Below are 26,296 nucleotides of genomic sequence, written 5' to 3' on the forward strand. Positions count from 1 at the left end.
GAAGGGAAGGAGCGCCATTTGACTTTTTGAATGAAAAATTATTTCCATCGTTAGCGGACACCATGTCGCGTTTGGATAGCTCCTGTGTGCCTAAACATTGGCGCTCCCCCACAAGTGACCCCATTTTGGAAACTAGACCCCCCAAGGAACTTATTTAGATGCCTAGTGAGCACTTTAAACCCTCAGGTGCTTCACAAATTGATCTGTAAAAATGAAAAAGTACTTTTTTTCACAAAAAAATTCTTTTCGCCTCAATTTTTTCATTTTCACATGGGCAGTAGGATAAAATGGATCATAAAATTTGTTGGGCAATTTCTCCCGAGTACGCCGATACCTCATATGTGGGGGTAAACCACTGTTTGGGCACTCGGCAGGGCTCGGAAGGGAAGGCGCGCCATTTGACTTTTTGAATGGAAAATTAGCTCCAATTGTTAGCGGACACCATGTCGCGTTTGGAGAGCCCCTGTGTGCCTAAACATTGGAGCTCCCCCACAAGTGACCCCATTTTGGAAACTAGACCCCCCAAGGAACTTATCTAGATGCATATTGAGCACTTTAAACCCCCAGGTGCTTCACAGAAGTTTATAACGCAGAGCCATGAAAATAAAAAATAATTTTTCTTTCCTCAAAAATGATTTTTTAGCCTGGAATTTCCTATTTTGCCAAGGATAATAGGAGAAATTGGACCCCAAATATTGTTGTCCAGTTTGTCCTGAGTACGCTGATACCCCATATGTGGGGGTAAACCACTGTTTGGGCGCACGGCAGGGCTCGAAAGGGATGGCACGCCATTTGGCTTTTTAAATGGAAAATTAGCTCCAATCATTAGCGGACACCATGTCACATTTGGAGAGCCCCTGTGTGCCTAAACATTGGAGATCCCCCAGAAATGACACCATTTTGGAAACTAGACCCCCAAAGGAACTAATCTAGATGTGTGGTGAGGACTTTGAACCCCCAAGAGCTTCACAGAAGTTTATAACGCAGAGCCATGAAAATAAAAATAAAAAAATATTTTCTCAAAAATGATCTTTTAGCCTGCAATTTTTTATTTTCCCAAGGGTAACAGGAGAAATTTGACCCCAAAAGTCGTTGTCCAGTTTCTCCTGAGTACGCTGATACCCCATATGTGGGGGTAAACCACTGTTTGGGCACATGCCGAGGCTCGGAAGTGAAGTAGTGACGTTTTGAAATGCAGACTTTGATGGAATGCTCTGTGGGCGTCACGTTGCGTTTGCAGAGCCCCTGATGTGGCTTAACAGTAGAAACCCCCCACAAGTGACCCCATTTTGGAAACTAGACCCCGAAAGGAACTTATCTAGATGTGTGGTGAGCACTTTGAACCCCCAAACGCTTCATAGAAGTTTATAAAGCAGAGCCGTGAAAATAATAAATACGTTTTCTTTCCTCAAAAATAATTATTTAGCCCAGAATTTTTTATTTTCCCAAGGGTTACAGAAGAAATTGGACCCCAAAAGTTGTTGTCCGGTTTCTCCTGAGTACGGATATTAACTGGGAAACAGAAACCTGTGAAACCCATAAAGGCAACAGGTTTCTGCTAATAACCAAGAAAAATTATCTTTCACAATTGGTGCAGAATCCAACCAGAGGAGCAGCACTTTTAGACCTAATACTATCTAATAGACCTGACAGAATAACAAATCTGCAGGTGGTTGGGCATTTAGGAAATAGCGACCACAATATTGTGCAGTTTCACCTGTCTTTCACTAGGGGGACTTGTCAGGGAGTCACAAAAACATTGAACTTTAGGAAGGCAAAGTTTGAACAGCTTAGAGATGCCCTTAATCTGGTAGACTGGGACAATATCCTCAGAAATGAGAATACAGATAATAAATGGGAAATGTTTAAGAACATCCTAAATAGGCAGTGTAAGCGGTTTATACCTTGTGGGAATAAAAGGACTAGAAATAGGAAAAACCCAATGTGGCTAAACAAAGAAGTAAGACAGGCAATTAACAGTAAAAAGAAAGCATTTGCACTACTAAAGCAGGATGGCACCATTGAAGCTCTAAAAAACTATAGGGAGAAAAATACTTTATCTAAAAAACTAATTAAAGCTGCCAAAAAGGAAACAGAGAAGCACATTGCTAAGGAGAGTAAAACTAATCCCAAACTGTTCTTCAACTATATCAATAGTAAAAGAATAAAAACTGAAAATGTAGGCCCCTTAAAAAATAGTGAGGAAAGAATGGTTGTAGATGACGAGGAAAAAGCTAACATATTAAACACCTTCTTCTCCACGGTATTCACGGTGGAAAATGAAATGCTAGGTGAAATCCCAAGAAACAATGAAAACCCTATATTAAGGGTCACCAATCTAACCCAAGAAGAGGTGCGAAACCGGCTAAATAAGATTAAAATAGATAAATCTCCGGGTCCGGATGGCATACACCCACGAGTACTAAGAGAACTAAGTAATGTAATAGATAAACCATTATTTCTTATTTTTAGTGACTCTATAGCGACAGGGTCTGTTCCGCAGGACTGGCGCATAGCAAATGTGGTGCCAATATTCAAAAAGGGCTCTAAAAGTGACCCTGGAAATTATAGGCCAGTAAGTCTAACCTCTATTGTTGGTAAAATATTTGAAGGGTTTCTGAGGGATGTTATTCTGGATTATCTCAATGAGAATAACTGTTTAACTCCATATCAGCATGGGTTTATGAGAAATCGCTCCTGTCAAACCAATCTAATCAGTTTTTATGAAGAGGTAAGCTATAGACTGGACCACGGTGAGTCATTGGACGTGGTATATCTCGATTTTTCCAAAGCGTTTGATACCGTGCCGCACAAGAGGTTGGTACACAAAATGAGAATGCTTGGTCTGGGGGAAAATGTGTGTAAATGGGTTAGTAACTGGCTTAGTGATAGAAAGCAGAGGGTGGTTATAAATGGTATAGTCTCTAACTGGGTCGCTGTGACCAGTGGGGTACCGCAGGGGTCAGTATTGGGACCTGTTCTCTTCAACATATTCATTAATGATCTGGTAGAAGGTTTACACAGTAAAATATCGATATTTGCAGATGATACAAAACTATGTAAAGCAGTTAATACAAGAGAAGATAGTATTCTGCTACAGATGGATCTGGATAAGTTGGAAACTTGGGCTGAAAGGTGGCAGATGAGGTTTAACAATGATAAATGTAAGGTTATACACATGGGAAGAGGGAATCAATATCACCATTTCACACTGAACGGGAAACCACTGGGTAAATCTGACAGGGAGAAGGACTTGGGGATCCTAGTTAATGATAAACTTACCTGGAGCAGCCAGTGCCAGGCAGCAGCTGCCAAGGCAAACAGGATCATGGGGTGCATTAAAAGAGGTCTGGATACACATGATGAGAGCATTATACTGCCTCTGTACAAATCCCTAGTTAGACCGCACATGGAGTACTGTGTCCAGTTTTGGGCACCGGTGCTCAGGAAGGATATAATGGAACTAGAGAGAGTACAAAGGAGGGCAACAAAATTAATAAAGGGGATGGGAGAACTACAATACCCAGATAGATTAGCGAAATTAGGATTATTTAGTCTAGAAAAAAGACGACTGAGGGGCGATCTAATAACCATGTATAAGTATATAAGGGGACAATACAAATATCTCGCTGAGGATCTGTTTATACCAAGGAAGGTGACGGGCACAAGGGGGCATTCTTTGCGTCTGGAGGAGAGAAGGTTTTTCCACCAACATAGAAGAGGATTCTTTACTGTTAGGGCAGTGAGAATCTGGAATTGCTTGCCTGAGGAGGTGGTGATGGCGAACTCAGTCGAGGGGTTCAAGAGAGGCCTGGATGTCTTCCTGGAGCAGAACAATATTGTATCATACAATTATTAGGTTCTGTAGAAGGACGTAGATCTGGGTATTTATTATGATGGAATATAGGCTGAACTGGATGGATAAATGTCTTTTTTCGGCCTTACTAACTATGTTACTATGTTACTATGTTACGCTGATACCCCATATGTGGGGGTAAACCACTGTTTGGGCACATGCCGAGGCTCGGAAGTGAAGTAGTGACGTTTTGAAATGCAGACTTTGATGGAATGCTCTGTGGGCATCACGTTGCGTTTGCAGAGCCCCTGATGTGGCTTAACAGTAGAAACCCCCCACAAGTGACCCCATTTTGGAAACTAGACCCCGAAAGGAACTTATCTAGATGTGTGGTGAGCACTTTGAACCCCCAAGTGCTTCATAGAAGTTTATAATGCAGAGCCGTGAAAATAATAAATACGTTTTCTTTCCTCAAAAATAATTATTTAGCCCAGAATTTTTTAATTTTCCCAAGGGTAACAGGAGAAATTTGACCCCAATATTTGTTGTCCAGTTTCTCCTGAGTACGGTGATACCCCATATGTGGGGCTAAACTACTGTTTGGGCACATGCCGGGGCTTGGAATTGAAGTAGTGACGTTTTGAAATGCAGACTTTGATGGAATGCTCTGCGGGCGTCACGTTGCATTTGCAGAGCCCCTGATGTGCCTAAACAGTAGAAACCCCCCACAAGTGACCCCATTTTGGAAACTAGACCCCGAAAGGAACTTATCTAGATGTGTGGTGAGCACTTTGAACCCCCAAGTGCTTCATAGAAGTTTATAATGCAGAGCCGTGAAAATAATAAATACGTTTTCTTTCCTCAAAAATAATTATTTAGCCCAGAATTTTTTATTTTCCCAAGGGTTACAGGAGAAATTGGACCCCAAAAGTTGTTGTCCAGATTCTCCTGAGTACGCTGATACCCCATGAGTGGGGGTAAACCACTGTTTGGGCACACGTCGGGGCTCAGAAGGGAAGTAGTGACTTTTGAAATGCAGACTTTGATGGAATGGTCTGCGGGTGTCACGTTGCATTTGCAGAGCCCCTGGTGTGCCTAAACAGTAGAAACCCCCACAAGTGACCCCATTTTAGAAACTAGACCCCCCAAGTAACTTATCTAGATATGTGGTGAGCACTTTGAACCCGTAAGTGCTTCACAGACGTTTACAACGCAGAGCCGTGAAAATAAAAAATCATTTTTCTTTCCTCAAAAATGATGTTTTAGCAAGCATTTTTTTAGATTCACAAGGGTAACAGGAGAAATTGGACCCCAGTAATTGTTGCGCAGTTTGTCCTGAGTATGCTGGTACCCCATATGTGGGGGTAAACCACTGTTTGGGCACACGTCAGGGCTCGGAAGTGAGGGAGCACCATTTGACTTTTTGAATACGAGATTGGCTGGAATCAATGGTGGGGCCATTTTGCGTTTGGAGACCCCTGATGTGCCTAAACAGTGGAAACCCCTCAATTCTACCTCCAACACTAACCCCAACACACCCCTAACCCTAATCCCAACTGTAGCCATAACCCTAATCACAACCCTAACCACAACCCTAATTCCAACCCTAACCCTAAGGCTATGTGCCCACGTTGCGGATTCGTGTGAGATATTTCCGCACCATTTTTGAAAAATCCGCGGGTAAAAGGCACTGCGTTTTACCTGCGTATTTTCCGCGGATTTCCAGTGTTTTTTGTGCGGATTTCACCTGCGGATTCCTATTGAGGAACAGGTGTAAAACGCTGCGGAATCCGCACAAAGAATTGACATGCTGCGGAAAATACAACGCAGCGTTTCCGCGCGGTATTTTCCGCACCATGGGCACAGCGGATTTGGTTTTTCATATGTTTACATGGTACTGTAAACCTGATGGAACACTGCTGCGAATCCGCAGCGGCCAATCCGCAGCCAAATCCGCACAGTGTGCACATAGCCTAATTCTAAAGGTATGTGCACACGCTGCGGAAAACGCTGCGGATCCGCAGCAGTTTCCCATGAGTTTACAGTTCAATGTAAACCTACGGGAAACAAAAATCGCTGTACACATGCTGCGGAAAAACTGCACGGAAACGCAGCGGTTTACATTCCGCAGCATGTCACTTCTTTCTGCGGATTCCGCAGCGGTTTTACAACTGCTCCAATAGAAAATCGCAGTTCTAAAACCGCAGTGAAATGCGCAGAAAAAAACGCGGTAAATCCGCCATAAATCCGCAGCGGTTTAGCACTGCGGATTTATCAAATCCGCAGCGGAAAAATCCGCAGAGGACCAGAATACGTGTGCACATACCAAAACCCTAACCCTACCCCTACCCCTAGCCCTAACCCTACCCCTAACCCTAACCCTACCCCTAACCCTAACCCTAACTCTACCCTTAACCCTACCCCTAGCCCTAACCCTAACCCTAACCCTACCCCTACTCCTACCCCTAACCCTATTCTAACATTAGTGTAAAAAAAAAAATTCTTTATTTTTTTATTGTCCCTACCTATGGGGGTGACAAAGGGGGGGGTGTCATTTATTATTTTTTTTATTTTGATCACTGAGATATAATCTATCTCAGAGATCAAAATGCACTTTGGAACGAATCTGCCGGCCGGCAGATTCGGCGGGCGCACTGCGCATGCGCCCGCCATTTTGGAAGATGGCGGCACCCAGGGAGAAGACGGACGGGACCCCGGCTGGATCGGTAAGTATGATGGGGTGGGGGGGGGACCACGGGGGGGGGATCGGAGCACGGGGGGGGAATCGGAGCGCGGGAGGGGTGGAACGGAGCACGGGGGGCGTGGAACGGAGCACGGGGGGGCTGGAATGGAGCACGGGGGGTGGAACGGAGCACCGGGGGGGTGGATCGGAGTGCAGGGGGGGTGATTGGAGCACGGGGGGGTGATTGGAGCACGGGGGGAGCGGACAAGAGCACGGGGGGGAGCGGAGCACTGGACGGAGGGGAGCCGGAACAGTGTACCGGCCAGATCGGGGAGCTGGGGGGGTGATCGGTGGGGTGGGGTGGGGGCACATTAGTATTTCCAGCCATGGCCGATGATATTTCAGCATCGGCCATGGCTGGATTGTACTATTTCACCCGTTATAATAGGTGAAATATTACAAATCGCTCTGATTGGCAGTTTCACTTTCAACAGCCAATCAGAGCAGCACTTTTAGACCTAATACTATCTAATAGACCTGACAGAATAACAAATCTGCAGGTGGTTGGGCATCTAGGAAATAGCGACCACAATATTGTACAGTTTCACCTGTCTTTCACTAGGGGGACTTGTCAGGGAGTCACAAAAACACTGAACTTTAGGAAGGCAAAGTTTGACCAGTTTAGAGATGCCCTTAATCTGGTAGACTGGGACAATATCCTCAGAAATAAGAATACAGATAATAAATGGGAAATGTTTAAGAACATCCTAAATAGGCAGTGTAAGCGGTTTATACCTTGTGGGAATAAAAGGACTAGAAATAGGAAAAACCCAATGTGGCTAAACAAAGAAGTAAGACAGGCAATTAACAGTAAAAAGAAAGCATTTGCACTACTAAAGCAGGATGGCACCATTGAAGCTCTAAAAAACTATAGGGAGAAAAATACTTTATCTAAAAAACTAATTAAAGCTGCCAAAAAGGAAACAGAGAAGCACATTGCTAAGGAGAGTAAAACTAATCCCAAACTGTTCTTCAACTATATCAATAGTAAAAGAATAAAAACTGAAAATGTAGGCCCCTTAAAAAATAGTGAGGAAAGAATGGTTGTAGATGACGAGGAAAAAGCTAACATATTAAACACCTTCTTCTCCACGGTATTCACGGTGGAAAATGAAATGCTAGGTGAAATCCCAAGAAACAATGAAAACCCTATATTAAGGGTCACCAATCTAACCCAAGAAGAGGTGCGAAACCGGCTAAATAAGATTAAAACAGATAAATCTCCGGGTCCGGATGGCATACACCCACGAGTACTAAGAGAACTAAGTAATGTAATAGATAAACCATTATTTCTTATTTTTAGGGACTCTATAGCGACAGGGTCTGTTCCGCAGGATTGGCGCATAGCAAATGTGGTGCCAATATTCAAAAAGGGCTCTAAAAGTGAACCTGGAAATTATAGGCCAGTAAGTCTAACCTCTATTGTTGGTAAAATATTTGAAGGGTTTCTGAGGGATGTTATTCTGGATTATCTCAATGAGAATAACTGTTTAACTCCATATCAGCATGGGTTTATGAGAAATCGCTCCTGTCAAACCAATCTAATCAGTTTTTATGAAGAGGTAAGCTATAGGCTGGACCACGGTGAGTCATTGGACGTGGTATATCTCGATTTTTCCAAAGCGTTTGATACCGTGCCGCACAAGAGGTTGGTACCCAAAATGAGAATGCTTGGTCTGGGGGAACATGTGTGTAAATGGGTTAGTAACTGGCTTAGTGATAGAAAGCAGAGGGTGGTTATAAATGGTATAGTCTCTAACTGGGTCGCTGTGACCAGTGGGGTACCGCAGGGGTCAGTATTGGGACCTGTTCTCTTCAACATATTCATTAATGATCTGGTAGAAGGTTTACACAGTAAAATATCGATATTTGCAGATGATACAAAACTATGTAAAGCAGTTAATACAAGAGAAGATAGTATTCTGCTACAGATGGATCTGGATAAGTTGGAAACTTGGGCTGAAAGGTGGCAGATGAGGTTTAACAATGATAAATGTAAGGTTATACACATGGGAAGAAGGAATCAATATCACCATTACACACTGAATGGGAAACCACTGGGTAAATCTGACAGGGAGAAGGACTTGGGGATCCTAGTTAATGATAAACTTACCTGGAGCAGCCAGTGCCAGGCAGCAGCTGCCAAGGCAAACAGGATCATGGGGTGCATTAAAAGAGGTCTGGATACACATGATGAGAGCATTATACTGCCTCTGTACAAATCCCTAGTTAGACCGCACATGGAGTACTGTGTCCAGTTTTGGGCACCGGTGCTCAGGAAGGATATAATGGAACTAGAGAGAGTACAAAGGAGGGCAACAAAATTAATAAAGGGGATGGGAGAACTACAATACCCAGATAGATTAGCGAAATTAGGATTATTTAGTCTAGAAAAAAGACGACTGAGGGGCGATCTAATAACCATGTATAAGTATATAAGGGGACAATACAAATATCTCGCTGAGGATCTGTTTATACCAAGGAAGGTGACGGGCACAAGGGGGCATTCTTTGCGTCTGGAGGAGAGAAGGTTTTTGCACCAACATAGAAGAGGATTCTTTACTGTTAGGGCAGTGAGAATCTGGAATTGCTTGCCTGAGGAGGTGGTGATGGCGAACTCAGTCGAGGGGTTCAAGAGAGGCCTGGATGTCTTCCTGGAGCAGAACAATATTGTATCATACAATTAGGTTCTGTAGAAGGACGTAGATCTGGGGATTTATTATGATGGAATATAGGCTGAACTGGATGGACAAATGTCTTTTTTCGGCCTTACTAACTATGTTACTATGTTACTATGTAGCCACGAGGGGGTGAAGCCACCCCCCCTGGGCTAAACTACCACTCCCCCTGTCCCTGCAGATCGGGTGAAATGGGAGTTAACCCTTTCACCGGATCTGCAGGGACGCGATCTTTCCATGACGCCACATAGGCGTCATGGGTCGGATTGGCACCGACTTTCATGACGCCTACGTGGCGTCATGGGTCGGGAAGGGGTTAACAACTACAAGGTGAAAATATTAGTGCAACTATGTCACAAACTCACTAAACCAATATGAAGAAATGAGTGACCTCTCCCTGGATACCACTTCTATTTGAGCACCTACCTACAGTACAGACCAAAAGTTTTGACACACCTTCTCATGTAAAGATTTTTCTGTATTTTCATGACTATGAAAATTGTACATTCACTCTGAAGGCATCAAAAGTATGAATTAACACATGTGGAATTATATACTTAACAAAAAAGTGTAAAACAACTGAAAATATGTCTTATATTCTAGGTTCTTCAAAGTAGCCACCTTTTGCTTTGATGGCTGCTTTGCACACTTTTGGCATTCTCTTGATGAGCTTCAAAAGGTAGTCACCGGGAATGGTTTTCACTTCACAGGTGTGCCCTGTCAGGTTTAATAAGTGGGATTTCTTGCCTTATAAATGGGGTTGGACCATCAGTTGTGTTGTGCAGATGTCTGGTGGATACACAGCTAATAGTCCTACTGAATAGACTGTTAGAATTTGTATTGTGGCAAGAAAAAAGCAGCTAAGTAAAGAAAAACGAGTGGCCATCATTACTTTAAGAAATGAAGGTCAGTCAGTTCGAAAAATTGGGAAAACTTTGAATGTTTCTCCAAGTGCAGTGGCAAAAACCATCAAGCGCTACATAGAAACTGGCTCACATGAGGACCGCACCAGGAAAGGAAGACCAAGAGTCACCTCTGCTTCTGAGGATAAGTTTATCCGAGTCACCAGCCTCAGAAATCGCAGGTTAACAGCAGCTCAGATTAGAGACCAGGTCAATGCCACACAGAGTTCTAGCAGCAGACACATCTCTACAACAACTGTTAAGAGGAGACTTTATGCAGCAGGCCTTCATGGTAAAATAGCTGCTAGGAAACCACTGCTAAGGACAGGGAACAAACAGAAGAGACTTATTTGGGCTAAAGAACACAAGGAATGGACATTAGACCAGTGGAAATCTGTGCTTTGGTCTGATGAGTCCAAATTTGAGATCTTTGGTTCCAACCACCGTGTCTTTGTGCGACGCAGAAAAGGTGAACGGTTGGACTCAACATACCTGGTTCCCACCGTGAAGCATTGAGGAGGAGGTGTGATGGTGTGGGGGTGCTTTGCTGGTGACACTGTTGGGGATTTATTCAAAATTGAAGGCATACTGAACCAGCATGGCTACTACAGCATCTTGCAGCGGCATGCTATTCCATACGGTTGGCATTTAGCTGGACCATCATTTATTTTTCAACAGGACAATGACCCCAAACACACCTCCCGGCTGTGTAAGGGCTATTTGACAAAGAAGGAGAGTGACGGGGTGCTACGCCAGACCTGAACCCAATCGAGATGGTTTGGGGTGAGCTGGACTGCAGAGGGAAGGCAAAAGGGTCAACAAGTCCTAAGCATCTCTGGGAACTCTTTCAAGATTGTTGGAAGACCATTTCCGGTGACTACCTCTTGAAGCTCATCAAGAGAATGCCAAGAGTGTGCAAAGCAGTCATCAAAGCAAAAGGTGGCTACTTTGAAGAACCTAGAATTTAAGACATATTTTCAGTTGTTTCACACTTTTTTGTTAAGTATATAATTCCACATGTGTTAATTCATAGTTTTGATGCCTTCAGTGTGAATGTACAATTTTCATAGTCATGAAAATACAGAAAAATCTTTAAATGAGAAGGTGTGTCCAAACTTTTGGTCTGTACTGTAGATGCAGAGGTTGGCACCCTAAGAAAAAGCGAGATTGGTGCCCCCGCTCGTACGATGGCTGTACCTGATCTCCTATAAAGACCCTATAAGGCTGATAGTCAGAAACAGAGGGCCAGATGGTCTGTAATCATTGTATGATATCAAGATGAAGTGGTGTCAGTGTATGATAACACAGGCACCCCCAAAAAATGTGCATGTATACAAAGGAGAGATTACAATCAATTTAAGTCACTCAAAACAAATATGTTAGAACACTAAAAGATATATCATAGCTGCAATAAGAGGTATGTCATTATTCACATTGACTAGTCAGGTAGAGAGCTTCTATTTTTTGGTCTGCTCTCTTGTATTTTTACAAGCCCGGTTTTTCCTAGGCAATTTAATTATAAGGAACAAATCCCGAGGTTGGGATTCTTTTATTATGTTCACTTAATAAAGGTTATATTTTAATAGGGTAGTTTTTCTTCAGTAAGCCGTTCATTATTTACCCTTGCATATACTGAGTCGTAAGAAAATCTCTCTCTTTTCCTGCAAGCTGCAGCTCATGTGTACTGAACGGAACACTGTTCCAATCATCTGGCATTTTATCACTGCTGTGCTTGTAGCTGTAAACAGTGCCAACATGTGGGCCCACCGGAGCAATTATCACACTGGGTAAGGGAAAAGCTAGGTGCACAACAACAGGAAGAGGGAGGGCAAGCCCAAACACTAGGAAAGGGGGAGTGAAGACCCCTAGGCAGATCTGACAACACCCTATCTGCCCTAAATGTCTCTAAATAGGTTCCGTACCTATCATCGAGCGGGAACCTAATCCCTGACTGTCCCTAGCAATAAGCCCTAGATAGGGAGGAGATGGGGTGTTGCTAGTCAGCTTCCACTACCACTAAAGACAAAGCAGAAAGACAAATGAGGGAATACGCTAAGCGTGAGACTAAACAAGAGAGCTCACGCCAGCAATCCCCCAACAGGCTCCAAGAATAAACTAGTTGATATCTAGCACTTCCAAAAGACAGAGGCAAATAGAGCTAACACCAGCACCTAGCTGAACGGACTCAGGGTATATAAACATCCAGCAAGGGTGTGTCAATAAGCAGGATAAGGTGGAGGCCACTGCTAGGTCCTAAAGGGAGAAGGGTATCACACCATACAGAGATGAAAATCAAGAAGGTGCTTGCAAAGCCAAGTGCAATGACCTTCTACAGCAAGATCCAAAATGATTGTCTGTCGCACCTGGCACACCCGTGACAGGAATCTCCGGTGGGCAAGTCTGACCCTGTCCATATCACATGTGTGACCATCCCCTTTAACCACTTAAAGAAAACATATAGTAGCATTGCATACTCAGTACATAGATTTGTGCACATATTGGCAGCGCTTCCCATCAATCATTTTCTGGATATCAAAGTACCTTTACCAAATGAAACAAACACTAATGTGCAACGGTGAAACTGTACCTCTGTACTAATATGCTTATCTGTGAAAAGGATAGTTGGGTACAATAGAAATGTGACATTCATAGCTCCACCGGAAAGTCTTCATGATCTGAGAAAGGTAATTGTACAAGGGTAGATTTTGACGCAATCAACCTTTTACAACTAAAATTGGAAGCAATAAAGAAGAAAAATGGTTGCATTTTTTACAGAAATGAAGGCAAATGGAAGGCTAAGCTCTTTGGTCCATCTGATAGCTGTTATTTCTGAGACACTGATGTAAAACCATTGGGTATATAAGCAGTTCAAATATATTTTTTTCAAGGGCTCAAGCAAAGCAATATTAAACCTAGAGGAAAAGTCTGGAAATAAACTTCAAAAATAATGAAATTCCCCAGGTGTTGGCTAACAGTTGCTATATTGGCTTATATTTTGGACATAGCTATGTTTCCTATAAAACTCCAGATAAAGCATTTGTATTCTGTTCTCATTGAAACCTTGGAGACTTGTGTAAGCTAGGGTTCACTAAGTTATTAGTATTGTTCTCACACAACTGATTATGTATCTTTTACCCAATGTATAATGGTTTATTGTTCTTCAATATTAATATACTTAACAGCTATTTCAAATTGCATTATGTTTTCCAAGAAGATTTCTTTAAAATGACTTATACTTTTTTCTACTGTTGATGCAAAGATAGTAAAATAAATAGGTTCAGACGCTATGGCTAAGTGAATCAATATACACTGCTCAAAAAATACACTAAAATACCACATCTTAGATATCACTGAATGAAATATTCCAGTTGTAAATCTTTATTCATTACATAGTGGAATGTGTTGAACTTGAGAACAATAAAACAAAAAAATGATCACTGTAAATCAAAATGAATATCCCATGGAGGTCTGGATTTGGAATTCTAGTCAAAATCAAAGTGGAAAATCAACTTACAGGCTGATCCAAATTCAGTGGAATTGCCTCAAGACAAAGAAATGATGCTTAGTAGTGTGTGTGGCCTCCACATGCCTCTATGACCTCCCTACAACGCCTGGGCATGCTCCTGATGAGGCCGCAGATGTTCTCCTGAGGGAACTCCTCCCAGACCTGGATTAAAGCACCAGTCAACTCCTGGACAGTCTGTGGTGCAACGTGGCGTTGGTAGATAGAACGAGACATTATGTCTCAGATGTGCTCAGTTGGCCTCAGGTCTGGGGAAAGAGCAGGCAAGTCCATAGCATCAATTCCTTCATCATGCAGGAACTGCTGACACACATCAGCCAAGTGAGGCCTAGCACTGTCATGCATCAGAAGGAACCCAGGACGCAGTGCACCTGCACGTGGTCTCACCATGGGCCTGAAGATCTCATCCAGGTACCTAATGGCAGTCAGGGTACTTCTGACTAGCTGTCAACCAGGAGAAAAAACACCCTTAAAAAATATCTTTAATGTATCCTCATTAAAATGTAATATTAGAAATAAATAAAAAACTACCAACACCACAACTACAAAAGTATGGGCGGGTAAGATCTAGCCAGGGTACAGTGGGAACCACAGAAATATATTCCTGGAAAAATCCCTATTAATCCTCCTAGTAGGCTTTATACCTTCCTAGCAGTGGAGGTTGGTACCTTACATTTCGACATGGTGCCCCAACTCAACGTCGGCTGTCCCTTCTGGCCCTAGTTGGACCCTAACATCTACCCACACCCACACCCCAACACCATACACACACCAAGAAACCAAGGTCACGCTATGAAAAGGTTTTTATACACAAAGAAAGGCACAAAATGTATTCATGCACCAACTGTATTGTTTACACAGAATGTTGCACAAAAAATAATAAATAGGCCCTCCGATTCCCTATTATCCACATACATGGTCAGAATATGTATATTTTATACGCGTCTGCAATCTGCAAACCACAGACCAAAAATATAAAGCAGAGGGGAATAAGATCCTTTTTTAAAAAAAAATTGATAGTTAAAAAGACCACAATAATGTATAAAGTGCTCTTGTGCAATTATTCTGCTGCCATAATTAGCTATATAACAAACTAGCCATGACTCGGTCAAAAACAAAGCAGACCTGAGAAAATGAAAAAAAAGGGGGGCTTCACATACATGAAAAAATTCACTAATTTCTCATAACACCGTGCTACACATTGGCACACGTTTTAAACAAGAAAACTCTGCCAGGGAATACCAGACACAGGCTACTGTGATCACAATTAGTTGTTTAACTAAATATATATAGTATGGTATGTCCCATGTCACCATCGCAAAATAGCAGACGTAAATAGAAGCCTCACACAGATGAACAATTTCACTGGTTTCACGTGGCTACCGCGCTACACATTATTGAGCTGGCGTGACCACTTGCACAACTCGGCTGACATGGGTGAGGTCCAGTCCTACATGTTGATTTAGATTTGTATTCATTTACGGGTCCAAAGCTGGACTAGTCAGGTATTACTACTCACTATATACGTGCTTTCAGTGAACCTGTGACCTCAAGCCGTAGATTTTAGTTGTGCCTGTTGGTTCTGTTACCTTATCCGTGATTCACAATATTACCCTATCTATGATATGTTTGTGTATGTCTATTGAGCTTTTTTAATGGTTACCAATAAATGTTGTTACTTTTATATATTTGAAGTGGCAGTTTCGTGACTCCTTTCTTCGGATGATATATACTGTTTTGGAGTGTTGTTCTGTCCGTCTGAGGACTTATATATGTGTCTCGGATCTAATTATTTATACATTATTGCGCTTAGCCTAGTCCTGCCACAGAGTACCAAACACAAGCTGCTATTGTCAGAAGATATTACTTATCTGAATAAGTGTGACATAAATATGTCCCATGTTTTCTGACTAGCACATAGGTGGCTTTGCGGCCCTCCAAAGAAATGACTCCCCACACCATTAGAGACCCACTGCCAAACCCGTCATGTTGGAGGATGTAGCAGGCAACAGAACGTTCTCCACAACGTCTCCAGACTCTGTCACGCCTATTACATGTGCTTATTGTGAACCTGTTCTCATCTGTGAAGAGCACAAGGTGGCAATACCGAATCTGCCAATCTTGGTGTTCCCTGGCAAATGCCAATCACCCTGCATGATGTTGGCTGTAAGTACAACACCCACTTGTGGACATCGGGCCCTCATACCACCCTCATGGAGTCTGTTTCTGATAGTTTGAGCAGACACATGGATGTTAGTGGCCTGCTGGAGGTCATTTTGCAGGGCTCTGGCACTGCTCCTAGTATTCCTCCTTGTACGAAAGAGAAGGTAGCGGTCCTGCTGCTGGGTTGTTGCCCTCCTATATCCCCCTCCACATCTCCTGGTGTACTGGTCTGTCTCCTGATATCTTCTCCATGCTCTGGACACTGGACAGACAGACACAGCTACCCTTCTTGCCACAGCTCGCATTGATGTGCCATCCTGGATGAGTTGCACTACCTGAGAAACTTCAGTGGGTTGTAGACACTGCCTCATGCTACTGTACCTCTAGGGGTGAGAGTAATGACAAAATGCAAAAGTGACCAAAACAGCCAAAAAGGATGAGGACAGAGAAATAGTTTGTGGTCACCCCCAGCAGAACCACTCCTTTATAGGGGTTGTCTTGCCAATTGCCTATCATTTCCACCTGTTGTCCATTCCATTTGCACAACAGGAGGAGAAATTGATTCACAATCAATGTTGCTTCATAACTGGACAGGATGATTTCACAGAAGTGTGAGTGACTTGGAGTTACATTTCGTTGTTTAAGTGTACTCTTTATTTTTTGAGCAATGTAGTTCACTTAAAGGGGTTATACCACCATTACTTGCATTTCCTGAATAGACCAAAAGAATGAATAACATTTGAAATTTACATGAATTTAAGAAAAAAAACATGCCAGGAAGAGTTATGACCTCTACATAGTACAGTATGTTACCGCCTAGTGTTCCAAATGGTAGATATGTGCAGGGCCATCTACTGAGCTGAATAATGTTGGTCACACATTCTCACTATCACAGTTTCAACATTGTGGCCAAGGAACACTGTGAGTGACAGAGTGATAGCTCAGATGCCTTATTGGATCTGTAGTGTGCTGGATTCTCAGTTTTGTGAGCGACAGTCCAGTTATCCAACCTGATCCTGGGGCATATGCTGGGCTGTCAACATTTTGATTGTTAGCGCTTTTGCTAAATCTGGTTTAGTCTGCGGGCGTTTCCCCTGGTGTCTCCCAGTCTTAACCATTTGCAAGGTATTTAGCTGGCTAGATGCTAGTAGTCAGTCACAAAGTAGAGACGTACTTAAAGAGGATGTACAAAGTCAGCAGTATAAGTTATATGACACGCAGCATCAACGCAGTTCCGGTGGCTGCATCTCTTTCATTAAGGCTATGTGCACACGTTCAGGTTTTTTCACGCTTTTTTTCGCGGTTTTTCACGGTAAAAACGCTATAAAAACTCATTAAAAACGCATACATTATGCATTCTATCATTTAGAATGCATTCTGCATGTTATGTGCACATGGATGCGTTTTTTTCCGCGAAAAAAACGCATCCCGGTAAAAAAATGAGCATATTCATTATTTTTGGCGGATTTTCTGCGTTTTTCCCGCAATTCTATGCATTTTGGAAAAAACGCACAAAAAACGCACCAAAAACGCGTCAAAATCGCGGTAAAATCGCGGTAAAAACACATGTGGATTTCTGGCAGAAATGTCCGGTTTTTGTCAGGAAAATTTCTGCAAGAAATCCTGACGTGTGCACATACCCTAAATGTTTGATGGTTAAAGGTGCACAGTCACCTGAAACACGTCGATGCCGCATTTCATGTAACTTACACTGCTGACTTTGTATGTCCTCTTTGAGCACTTTATGTGAATAAAGTATTCACAGTTCGTGGAGCTGGACTTTTCTACTTTGTGGTTTTCTTACGCCTTAACATGGTGTCTCCAAGCTTCAAACACCCTCAGGATACCATTCATAATGAGCTGGATTTATTTCCTACTATCTTAGCAGTTAGTGTCAGCTTTAGCTTTGCTTAACGCAGGTGTGTTTGCTTAGCCCTGTGTCTCTTTCCTCGGACCTTGTTGCCAGTCCTAGGATATGTCTTGACTATCCTTGCAGATTATCCCTCCTGCTCTTCACACTCTCTGATTTCAGGTATTTGACCCTGGACTTGGTCTCTGACTATTTGTATGTTTTACACCCTTGTCTTTGACGTATCCTTCTGCAATTTGACCTAGAATTTTTACCTGGCCACGCCTTAGACTTACCCCTCTGTACTACAAGTTGTCCTGGTATCTGACCTCGGAATTTCTGACTACCCTTTCTCCCAGCTTGCCCATGAGTAGTGACTCAGCATCACACTCACTCACTCTCCGCATGGCCAGATTTCTGAATAATGAGTCTGTTAGGTGTCGAGTTCCCGCCTCTGCGCAGGGGGAGGTTAGAGCAAGCCCAGTGTAGGCAGAGGTTTCGGCTGGCTCCTACCTTCGCCAAACCTTTGGAATCTCCAGTCCAGGCCCCTGAGTTCCATGAGCCTATGGTAGTGTCACGAGCGGGATCTAAGTCCCGGACCGCTCATGCACTCCAGGTTTGTCATGTTTGCCAGCAGTCAGGACATCTTGCCACCAGATGTCCCCAGCGGTCGAGGAAACGTCAGCGTCTAGTGGTAGTAGGTGGAGGTAGACTAGACACGGCGATGTTTGCCTCCAAATTGTCCTATAAGGGGACAATTACTATAGGCTAATTTTCCCACTCGGTAGAGCTCTGCATGGATTCTGGGGCAGAGGGCAATTTTATGTCATCTGCCTTCGCCCAACGTCACGCAATTCCCCTGGTAATGTTAGCTCAACCAGTGACCGTAAAAGTGGTAAATGGGTCGACACTGCCCTCACAGATAACACACCAGACCATCCCTTTCACTCTGTCCATGTCGCCATCTCATCAGGAGATTATATCTCTGCTTGTCATTCCTGAGGGAATTGACGAGGTCCTGTTGGGGATGCCTTGGCTTCGGTACCACTCTCCTCATATTGAGTGGTCCACAGGCAGAATTTTGGGATGGGGTGAATCTTGTGGGGGTAGATGTCAGAGGTAATGTGTTCAGGTTGCTACTACTGAGGTACCCGCAGATCTATCCTCCCTCCCCAAGCAATATTGGCCCTATGCAGACGTGTTCTCCTATGACTGTCCTATTGACCTCTTGCCTGGTGCTGAGCCTCCCCAGGGTCGAGTCTATCCGTTATCTCTCCCAGAGACGGAGGCAATGTCACAGTACATCAAGGAAAATTTGGCAAGAGGATTCATTAGGAAGTCAGTGTCGACCTGCAGGGGCTGGGTTCTTCTTCGTGCAGAAGATTACAGGGGTCTTAACGCCATCACCGTTAAGAATAAGTATACTTTGCCCCTGATATCTGAGCTCTTTGATAGGTTTCGGGGAGCTAGGGTATTTACAAAATTAGATCTGCGGGGTGCTTACAATCTGATTCGCATCCGTGAGGGGGATGAATGGAAGATGGCTTTTAACACCAGGGATGGGCACTATGAATATCTGGTGATGCCCTTCGGGCTCTGTAATGCCCCAGCCGTTTTCCAAGACTTTGTGAATGACATCTTCCGGGATATGCTCTCCTCCTCGGTCGTAGTCTATCTAGATGATATTTTCATCTACTCTCCAGATATTGACTCCCACCGGTGAGATGTTTGCAAAGTCTTCGACCTCCTACGGGCAAACTCCCTCTATGCCAAGTTGGAGAAGTGTGTGTTCGAGCAGGAGTCCCTACATTTCCTAGGCTATATCATCTCCGCCCAGGGATTGGCTATGGATCCTGCCAAACTACAGGCTGTGATGGACTGGCAGGAACCCCATTCTCTTAAAGCGGTGAAGCACTTTATGGGGTTCATTAATTACTATCGCCAGTTCATTCCACACTTCTCAACTTTGGTAGCTCCCTTGGTTGCCCTCACCAAGAAGGGAGCAAATCCCAAATTGTGGTCTGAGGAGGTCTCCAAGGCCTTTCTCTCCATTAAGTCTCACTTCGCTAGCACTCCCATCCTACATCGCCCCGATGTAGATAAGCCATTTATAATGGAGGTGGATGCCTCATCTGTTGGTGCTGGAGCAGTCGTTTTCCAAAAGGATGCTCAAGGTCGGAAGCATACTTGCTTCTTTTTTTCTAAGACCTTCTCACCAGCAGAGAGGAATTATTCCATCGGGCACAGGAGTTGCTAGCCATGAAGTTGGCCTTCTCGGAGTGGAGACATCTCTTGGAGGGAGCTCGTTTTCCCTTCCAAGTCTTCACAGATCACAAGAATTTGGTGTACCTGCAGACAGCCCAGCGGTTAAATTCTCAATAGGCCAGATGGTCCTTGTTCTTCTCCCGGTTTCATTTCACCCTTCATTTTCTTTCTGGGGAGAAGAACATTCGTGCCGACGCTCTCTCTCGCTCCGTTGTATCATCTGTGGAGGAGGAAGAGGAGCCTCGGCTTATTGTCCCCACCGAGAGCCTGAGAACTGTGGCCCCGGTTTCGCTAGAGTCTGTGCCTCCGAGCAAGACTTTTGTACCATCCAGTTTGCATCCGGAGGTTCTCTCTTCGGCTCATTCATCCAGGGTGGGTGGACATTTTGGGTCCAAAAGGACATCTGAGTTACTGGCGAGGACATACTGGTGGCCGCATATGGCTCGTGATGTCGCAGACTATGTTCGGGCGTGTGTTTCTTGCACCAAGAACAAGTCTCTTCGGCAACGGCCAGCTGGGTTGCTTTACCCCCTGCCGGTGGCAGACAGGCCCTGGGAGATGGTCGGGATGGACTTTGTGGTGGGCTTACCCAAGTCTCGTATCTGCACCATTATCTGGGTGGTCACCGACCATTTTTCCAAAATGGTTCATTTGGTGCCTCTTCCACGGCTACCTTCTGCATGGGTTCTGGCAGCGTTGTTCATCAGGCATATCTTTCGCCTACACAGTATGTCGGACAAAATTGTCAGTGACCGGGGTCCCCAGTTTGCGTCTCGATTCTGGAGAGAGCTTTGTCGTCTACTCAGTATTGAGTTGAATCTCTCTTCGGCATATCATCCCGAGACGAATGGGTTGGTTGAGAGGGCCAACCAGACCCTGGTCACATATTTACGACATTTTGTTTCTGCAGGCAGGATGACTGGGCATCTTTGCTACCGTGGGCAGAGTTTGCGCTTAACAACGCCGCAGCAGACTCCATCAGTCAGACTCCATTCCTCCTAAATTACGGCTAGCATCCATGTGTCCCTGTGCCCATGCCTGTGTCTTCCACTGACTCCAGGGTAGCAGACTGGGCTGTGGAGGCACGGGACATTTGGGACCACACTCAGGATGCCATTCGGGCCTCCAAGGAGAGAATGAGGACCTCCGCCGATGCACATCGGCGCCCCACTCCGACTTTTGCTCCTGGCGACTTGGTGTGGCTCTCCGCCGGTAGCATCAGGCTGCGTGTTGAGTCTACTAAGTTTGCACCTCGCTACTTGGGTCCCTCTTCAAGGTCCTCAAACAGGTTAATCCTGTGGTCTACTGTCTGGCCCTTCCTTAACGCCTGGGTATCACCGACACCTTTCATGTGTCCCTCTTGAAGCCCGTATACATGTCCCGGTTTTCCGAGTCATCTGCCAGGACATCGGGTTCGTCTACGGACGATTACGAGGTGAACGCTATTTTGGGGTGTAAGGTGGTACGTAGCAAAAAATTCTATTCGGTGGATTGGAAGGGTTATGGCCCAGAGGACAGGTCCTGGGAGCCTGCTGAACACATTCGAGCTCCACAGCTCATTGCGGCCTTTGAGCATAGCGAGGTCCAAGGAGGGGGGCCCTAGGAGGGGGGTAATGTTAGGTGTCGAGTTCCCGCCTCTGCACAGGGGGAATCTCGAACCATCTCCGCTGCGGTCTCCCATTCTTCTCCAGCCGCAGTGGAGTCTGCTCAGTGGTGACGTCGGTCCCAGCGTCTAGCTCAGGCTAATACTGGACGACTGGTTACTACTGCCCTTCCAGTCTCTGTTCTTGTAGCCAGCAATGTTTAGCAGCGAGCAGGTCTTTCTGGGACTAAGTCCTGCTTTTCTCGTTCTGAGCATGCCCTGAGTGAGATCTCTCAGTGGAGATCGAGGGTCACATGGTCAGATGCTGCAGCTAAGTCTATTGGTCCTTTCAGGAAGGTCCTGTAGGTGCTAGGACTAAGTCCTGCTTCGCACACACTGAGCATGCCCAGGGCAAGATCTCTCAGTGGAGATTTAGGGTCACATGCTCAGGTATGGCAGTCTCTCATTGGTCCTTCTGAGAAGGTATTTTACTTGCTGCAGCTATATAAGGCTCGCATGGCCGCACGGCCATGCCCTAGTATACAATTGTTATCGTGTGTGTGTTGATGAGTGCAAGTCGTTCCTTAAAAAACCCATCCCTTGTGTATGACTGTTCGCGTAAGGTGTATGGCTGCAATCTAGCGCCCGGCTGAACTCACAGCTTTAAAACACGAAACAGCGTCTAACTGCTGTGATGCCAGTGCAGCCCCGTGCGCTATTAGAGCGCTTCCTTACCCAAGTCTGGGTGGTTAGTGGCGTCCGCTAGTGTGGCACAGAATGCACTTCTGTGCATATTAGTTACCTCTGATACCCCAATTGTGGTGTCGATCGCAAGAGGTCTACACTAACTCTAATCCTGTGTCCTGGGATAGAGTTCTGTGGTTCCTTGCTTGCGCTCTCTGTGCGGTACCGCGACCCTGTGACTTAACAGGGATCGCTTTCTTCATACAGGGTGAAGTTAACACATATGTATCCTCATTGTACCACCATACAGTCCGTCATTACTTAGCAGCAGGTTCCATCTCTGCACGGTGGACCCCGGGCTGCGAACGCACTTTATTATATCTATTTAATTATTTGGTGCGTTCCGCTAGCCCTAACAGAGTCATCGTTAACTTCAGAGTAGCCAACAGAAATAGCTTTATATCCTATAAATTATTTCTATTGGCTGTTACATGGCCCTTGAGAATGCTATACACTTTGCCAACCAGGTGTACTATGTAAGTTACTGTAATAACTCTTCACTGCATTGTGATCACTGATACATTAATTTGCAAATATTATTCCTTTTATATTATTTCTATAGTAGATGTGATGTGAAAACCTGCTACAAATCCTTTCAATTAAAAAGCAAAAAAAAAGTCAAAACATCAAAAGATATAGGAAATATAGAAAAAAATCTTAAATTGCAAAAGGCCAAAGCACACATATCAAAGATGTAAAAGATATCAAACTTTGATACTTTGCTCTCATTATCACACATAGTTCTGCAAAGAAATGAGAACTAACACAGAACTGTGTGTGAATATTAGAGCAAAATAACGAAGCTTACATGTGACATGAGTCATCATTAGAGCTACAATTTATATCTCACTGCAAAGTCCCTGGCATGGAGGAGGAACAGAGGAGCTGGGTCAGCAGTTGAAGAGGTGGATGACTTGTGCTGACGCTCTGTTTCTGTGGCATAGAACTAAGAAGGATTCAGCTAGTCTGTTCTTAATCACGTGATGACCTGATGGGAAAGAGAAGAATTAATCGGGTAGAAAGACAAAATGAGCAATTGTAAGTGCACAGTGCTATATAACATGATGACCACAATATATTAAGAGGATAAAGACTTTGATGGGAGGAGTGCGTTTTCTTTATGGGCCATGTTTGAAGCCTCTGAATATGGCACTATTACTGACCCCACTATGGAGGAGTAGGTTCATGACTCATCAGATTACTAAATAACTGCCCCAATCAGACAGTCACAATCAATAACTAATATACTAAGTAATTTGAGCCCATTTTCACTGCATTAGATAATAATTAGTATTATTAGAAATATTCCTTGTGGAGATATAATGCATTTCCCAGGCTGCAGAGACAATAGCACAGAGGTATCTTGCTAGTCTCTTTCACAATGCATGTGTCTGACAGATTCAGCACCATGAACAGCTCCAACAGCACAAGCTCTTCACCTGTCCTATTAGCCAGTCATGTAGTGAACCACTCAATGTGACATCCACTGCTGGAGGGGCCATGATGTCACTGTATCAGGTCCTAAAGTTCTGTTAATTAGTTTGCAGCACACTCTATTGCAGCCCTGATGGTGGTGGCTGGTTTTACACTGGCAGAGAAGGTGGCTCTGCCAGACATTGACTCATAGGAATGTAAAGCCTGTGCTCTGAGCTGATACAGGTTTCATGGTTTAAATCAAATGCTCATAGTCCAGTTAATTAACCAGTAATTAACTCATTTACAAACACCTGTCTGCAATGTGTCTATTAAAGAAGGCTGCAGAGCTAATGATCATTTCCCCTAACACTGTAGATGTTGGGCTTTCATTACCAGCTCAGTGAGGGTAGGAGGACACCAGCTCCCCACTGCATCTCTGCTGACAATCTCTGCTTGCTGGATGTGCTGACCTGATTCTGCAATAGCAGTGCCCCTCCCAGCACTGTGGCAGCACCATGTGATGGCAGAGCCCTTCCCAAATAAAGTTCTACATATATCTGCTTTGATATCAGAGAGTGCTGGATTGTGGATCTCTTCCAGTCTGCAGCAAAACTTTCAATGCAAGGATACCAGGCAGGTGATATAAAGTATCTTCCTGCATTCATCCATCTGGACAGATGAAGAGCAGCTATTAAAGCACAGCACCACTGACAGGTAAGCCCTGCTGGAAAGCATGAGAGCAATGACTACAACCTGCTGCACAATAGAAACACCATGCATTACAGCTACTTATTTTCTATTCTTACAATGTCATTTATTTACTAGCAGAGGAGACTTTGTTACTAGCTTTTGTTTGTTTGCTCTATTCCTAATGAAGTGGGAAATAACCTGAGATAGTAAATAGATACTAAATAGTGCATTGCCTATAGCTGTTGTCTGAAATGAAATGCTTCATAGCTTTAGACCAGGTCCATCTGCACCACTTAGTATGTAAGAAGCTTCTGCAGATACAATGCAGCAGAGGATCTCAGCTCACTACATGAACACAGGAAGAAGTGTTGCAATGCATAGAATACAAGGCATAGGTAGATGGGTATGTAAGGTTAAGGAATGACCACTGGATAAAAAAAAGAACAAGAAAAAAAGATTTCTAAAATGGTAAGATTGGGAATGCCAGAGAAGAAATGAATGTAACTCTTCCCTATCAGATATTTATTGGGTGTAGTATAGACCTATTAGACTTGTGCATGTGAAGGCAGAGACCCTAAGTGATACATGTGTCTAATAATGATGAATAGGCATTGGCCAAATTGGAATAAAAACACTGCAGACCCCCAGAGAGACTTATCATGGCACATGGCTACAGCAGCAATGCTTGCCAGTGTGCCAACTATGTATATTGCACTGGAGCATGGTGGCGGGGGAGTGGTGCATGTGGGATGCACAGGAACTAAGTTTAGCCCTTTTTCTGTAAGGCAAAATGTATTCTAAGAATACATGATAAGAGGAGGCGTATCTGCTCATTATATCGTCTTCTGCCTCCGCATGTTGTAAAACTGGACTACACACAAGCGGAATACTATTATCTAAAACTCTGGGGTTTACATGTAAAGTGTCTCTGTTTTTAATTAATTTATCTTGCAATTGTTGTGAAGATATGGCTACATGGAAATATACAGTGCCCATGTGATTTGCAGACAGTACAAGATCCACATTGTAGGTGCAGAATGTTACCCATTGTTATTTATCAGAAAATAATAGATATTGGAGTCTAGGACACTAATATGCATCTTGTAGGGAATGGCCCTGGCGGAGATGTCGGTGAGCACAATATATTGCAATAGATGAACATTTTTTTTAGTTAGCATTGCGCTGATCTTTTTAAAAGCCAAGTAATCAGCTATAAAATGGACATATTGTGCAAGATAAAAGTGATGCGCTATTAATGCATTCGGTGCTAAAAATACATGTATCCTGATCTGCCAGCACTGAGAAAGCATCTGCTACGTACTGGATCACCACAGAAACACCATTGTCACATGTCACCATGTTAGCACGACGCTGCCACGCCGAGGCATGTATGATATGTGACACGTCCCTGTGTGCTGCGCATGGGTATATGCATGCACACATGTATTCCCGCTTTAATACATTGAGCTGCTGTTAATATAGTAGGAAAGTGGATGGAAATAACTTGCATTTAGACACCGCAAATAATAAACCACCCTTAAGTATTTGCAGGTAAATATATGCATATACTACATTATGTCGGGCATTTCACAAAAGAGAAAAGTGGAGGTGTTTCCCCATAACAACCAATCAGGAAGCTTGTTTTCAGATTTTAAGTTGTATTATTACAGTAGTTGTGCAATATGCTCATGTTTCCTGGGAGAGACCTACAACAAGCATGTGTAGCACAGGGAGGTAGTCCCTTGTATAGCCAATGCAGCCTCCTGAAAATATGTTGGTACAAATGGCTACATATTTCTCTGTCAACAAACAAAAAAAGTCATTATACTTACTAGACAGCCTGAAAAAAAAAAAAACACTTTCTGTTTAATGCGCCACGGAATAATTGAGAGTGGGGGGTGAAAGTTGCAAAGACGCTATTGTGGTTAAACTTGGCCTTTACTGT

The sequence above is a fragment of the Ranitomeya imitator genome, chromosome 2 (assembly GCF_032444005.1).
Source record: "Ranitomeya imitator isolate aRanImi1 chromosome 2, aRanImi1.pri, whole genome shotgun sequence".
NCBI lineage: Eukaryota > Metazoa > Chordata > Amphibia > Anura > Dendrobatidae > Ranitomeya > Ranitomeya imitator.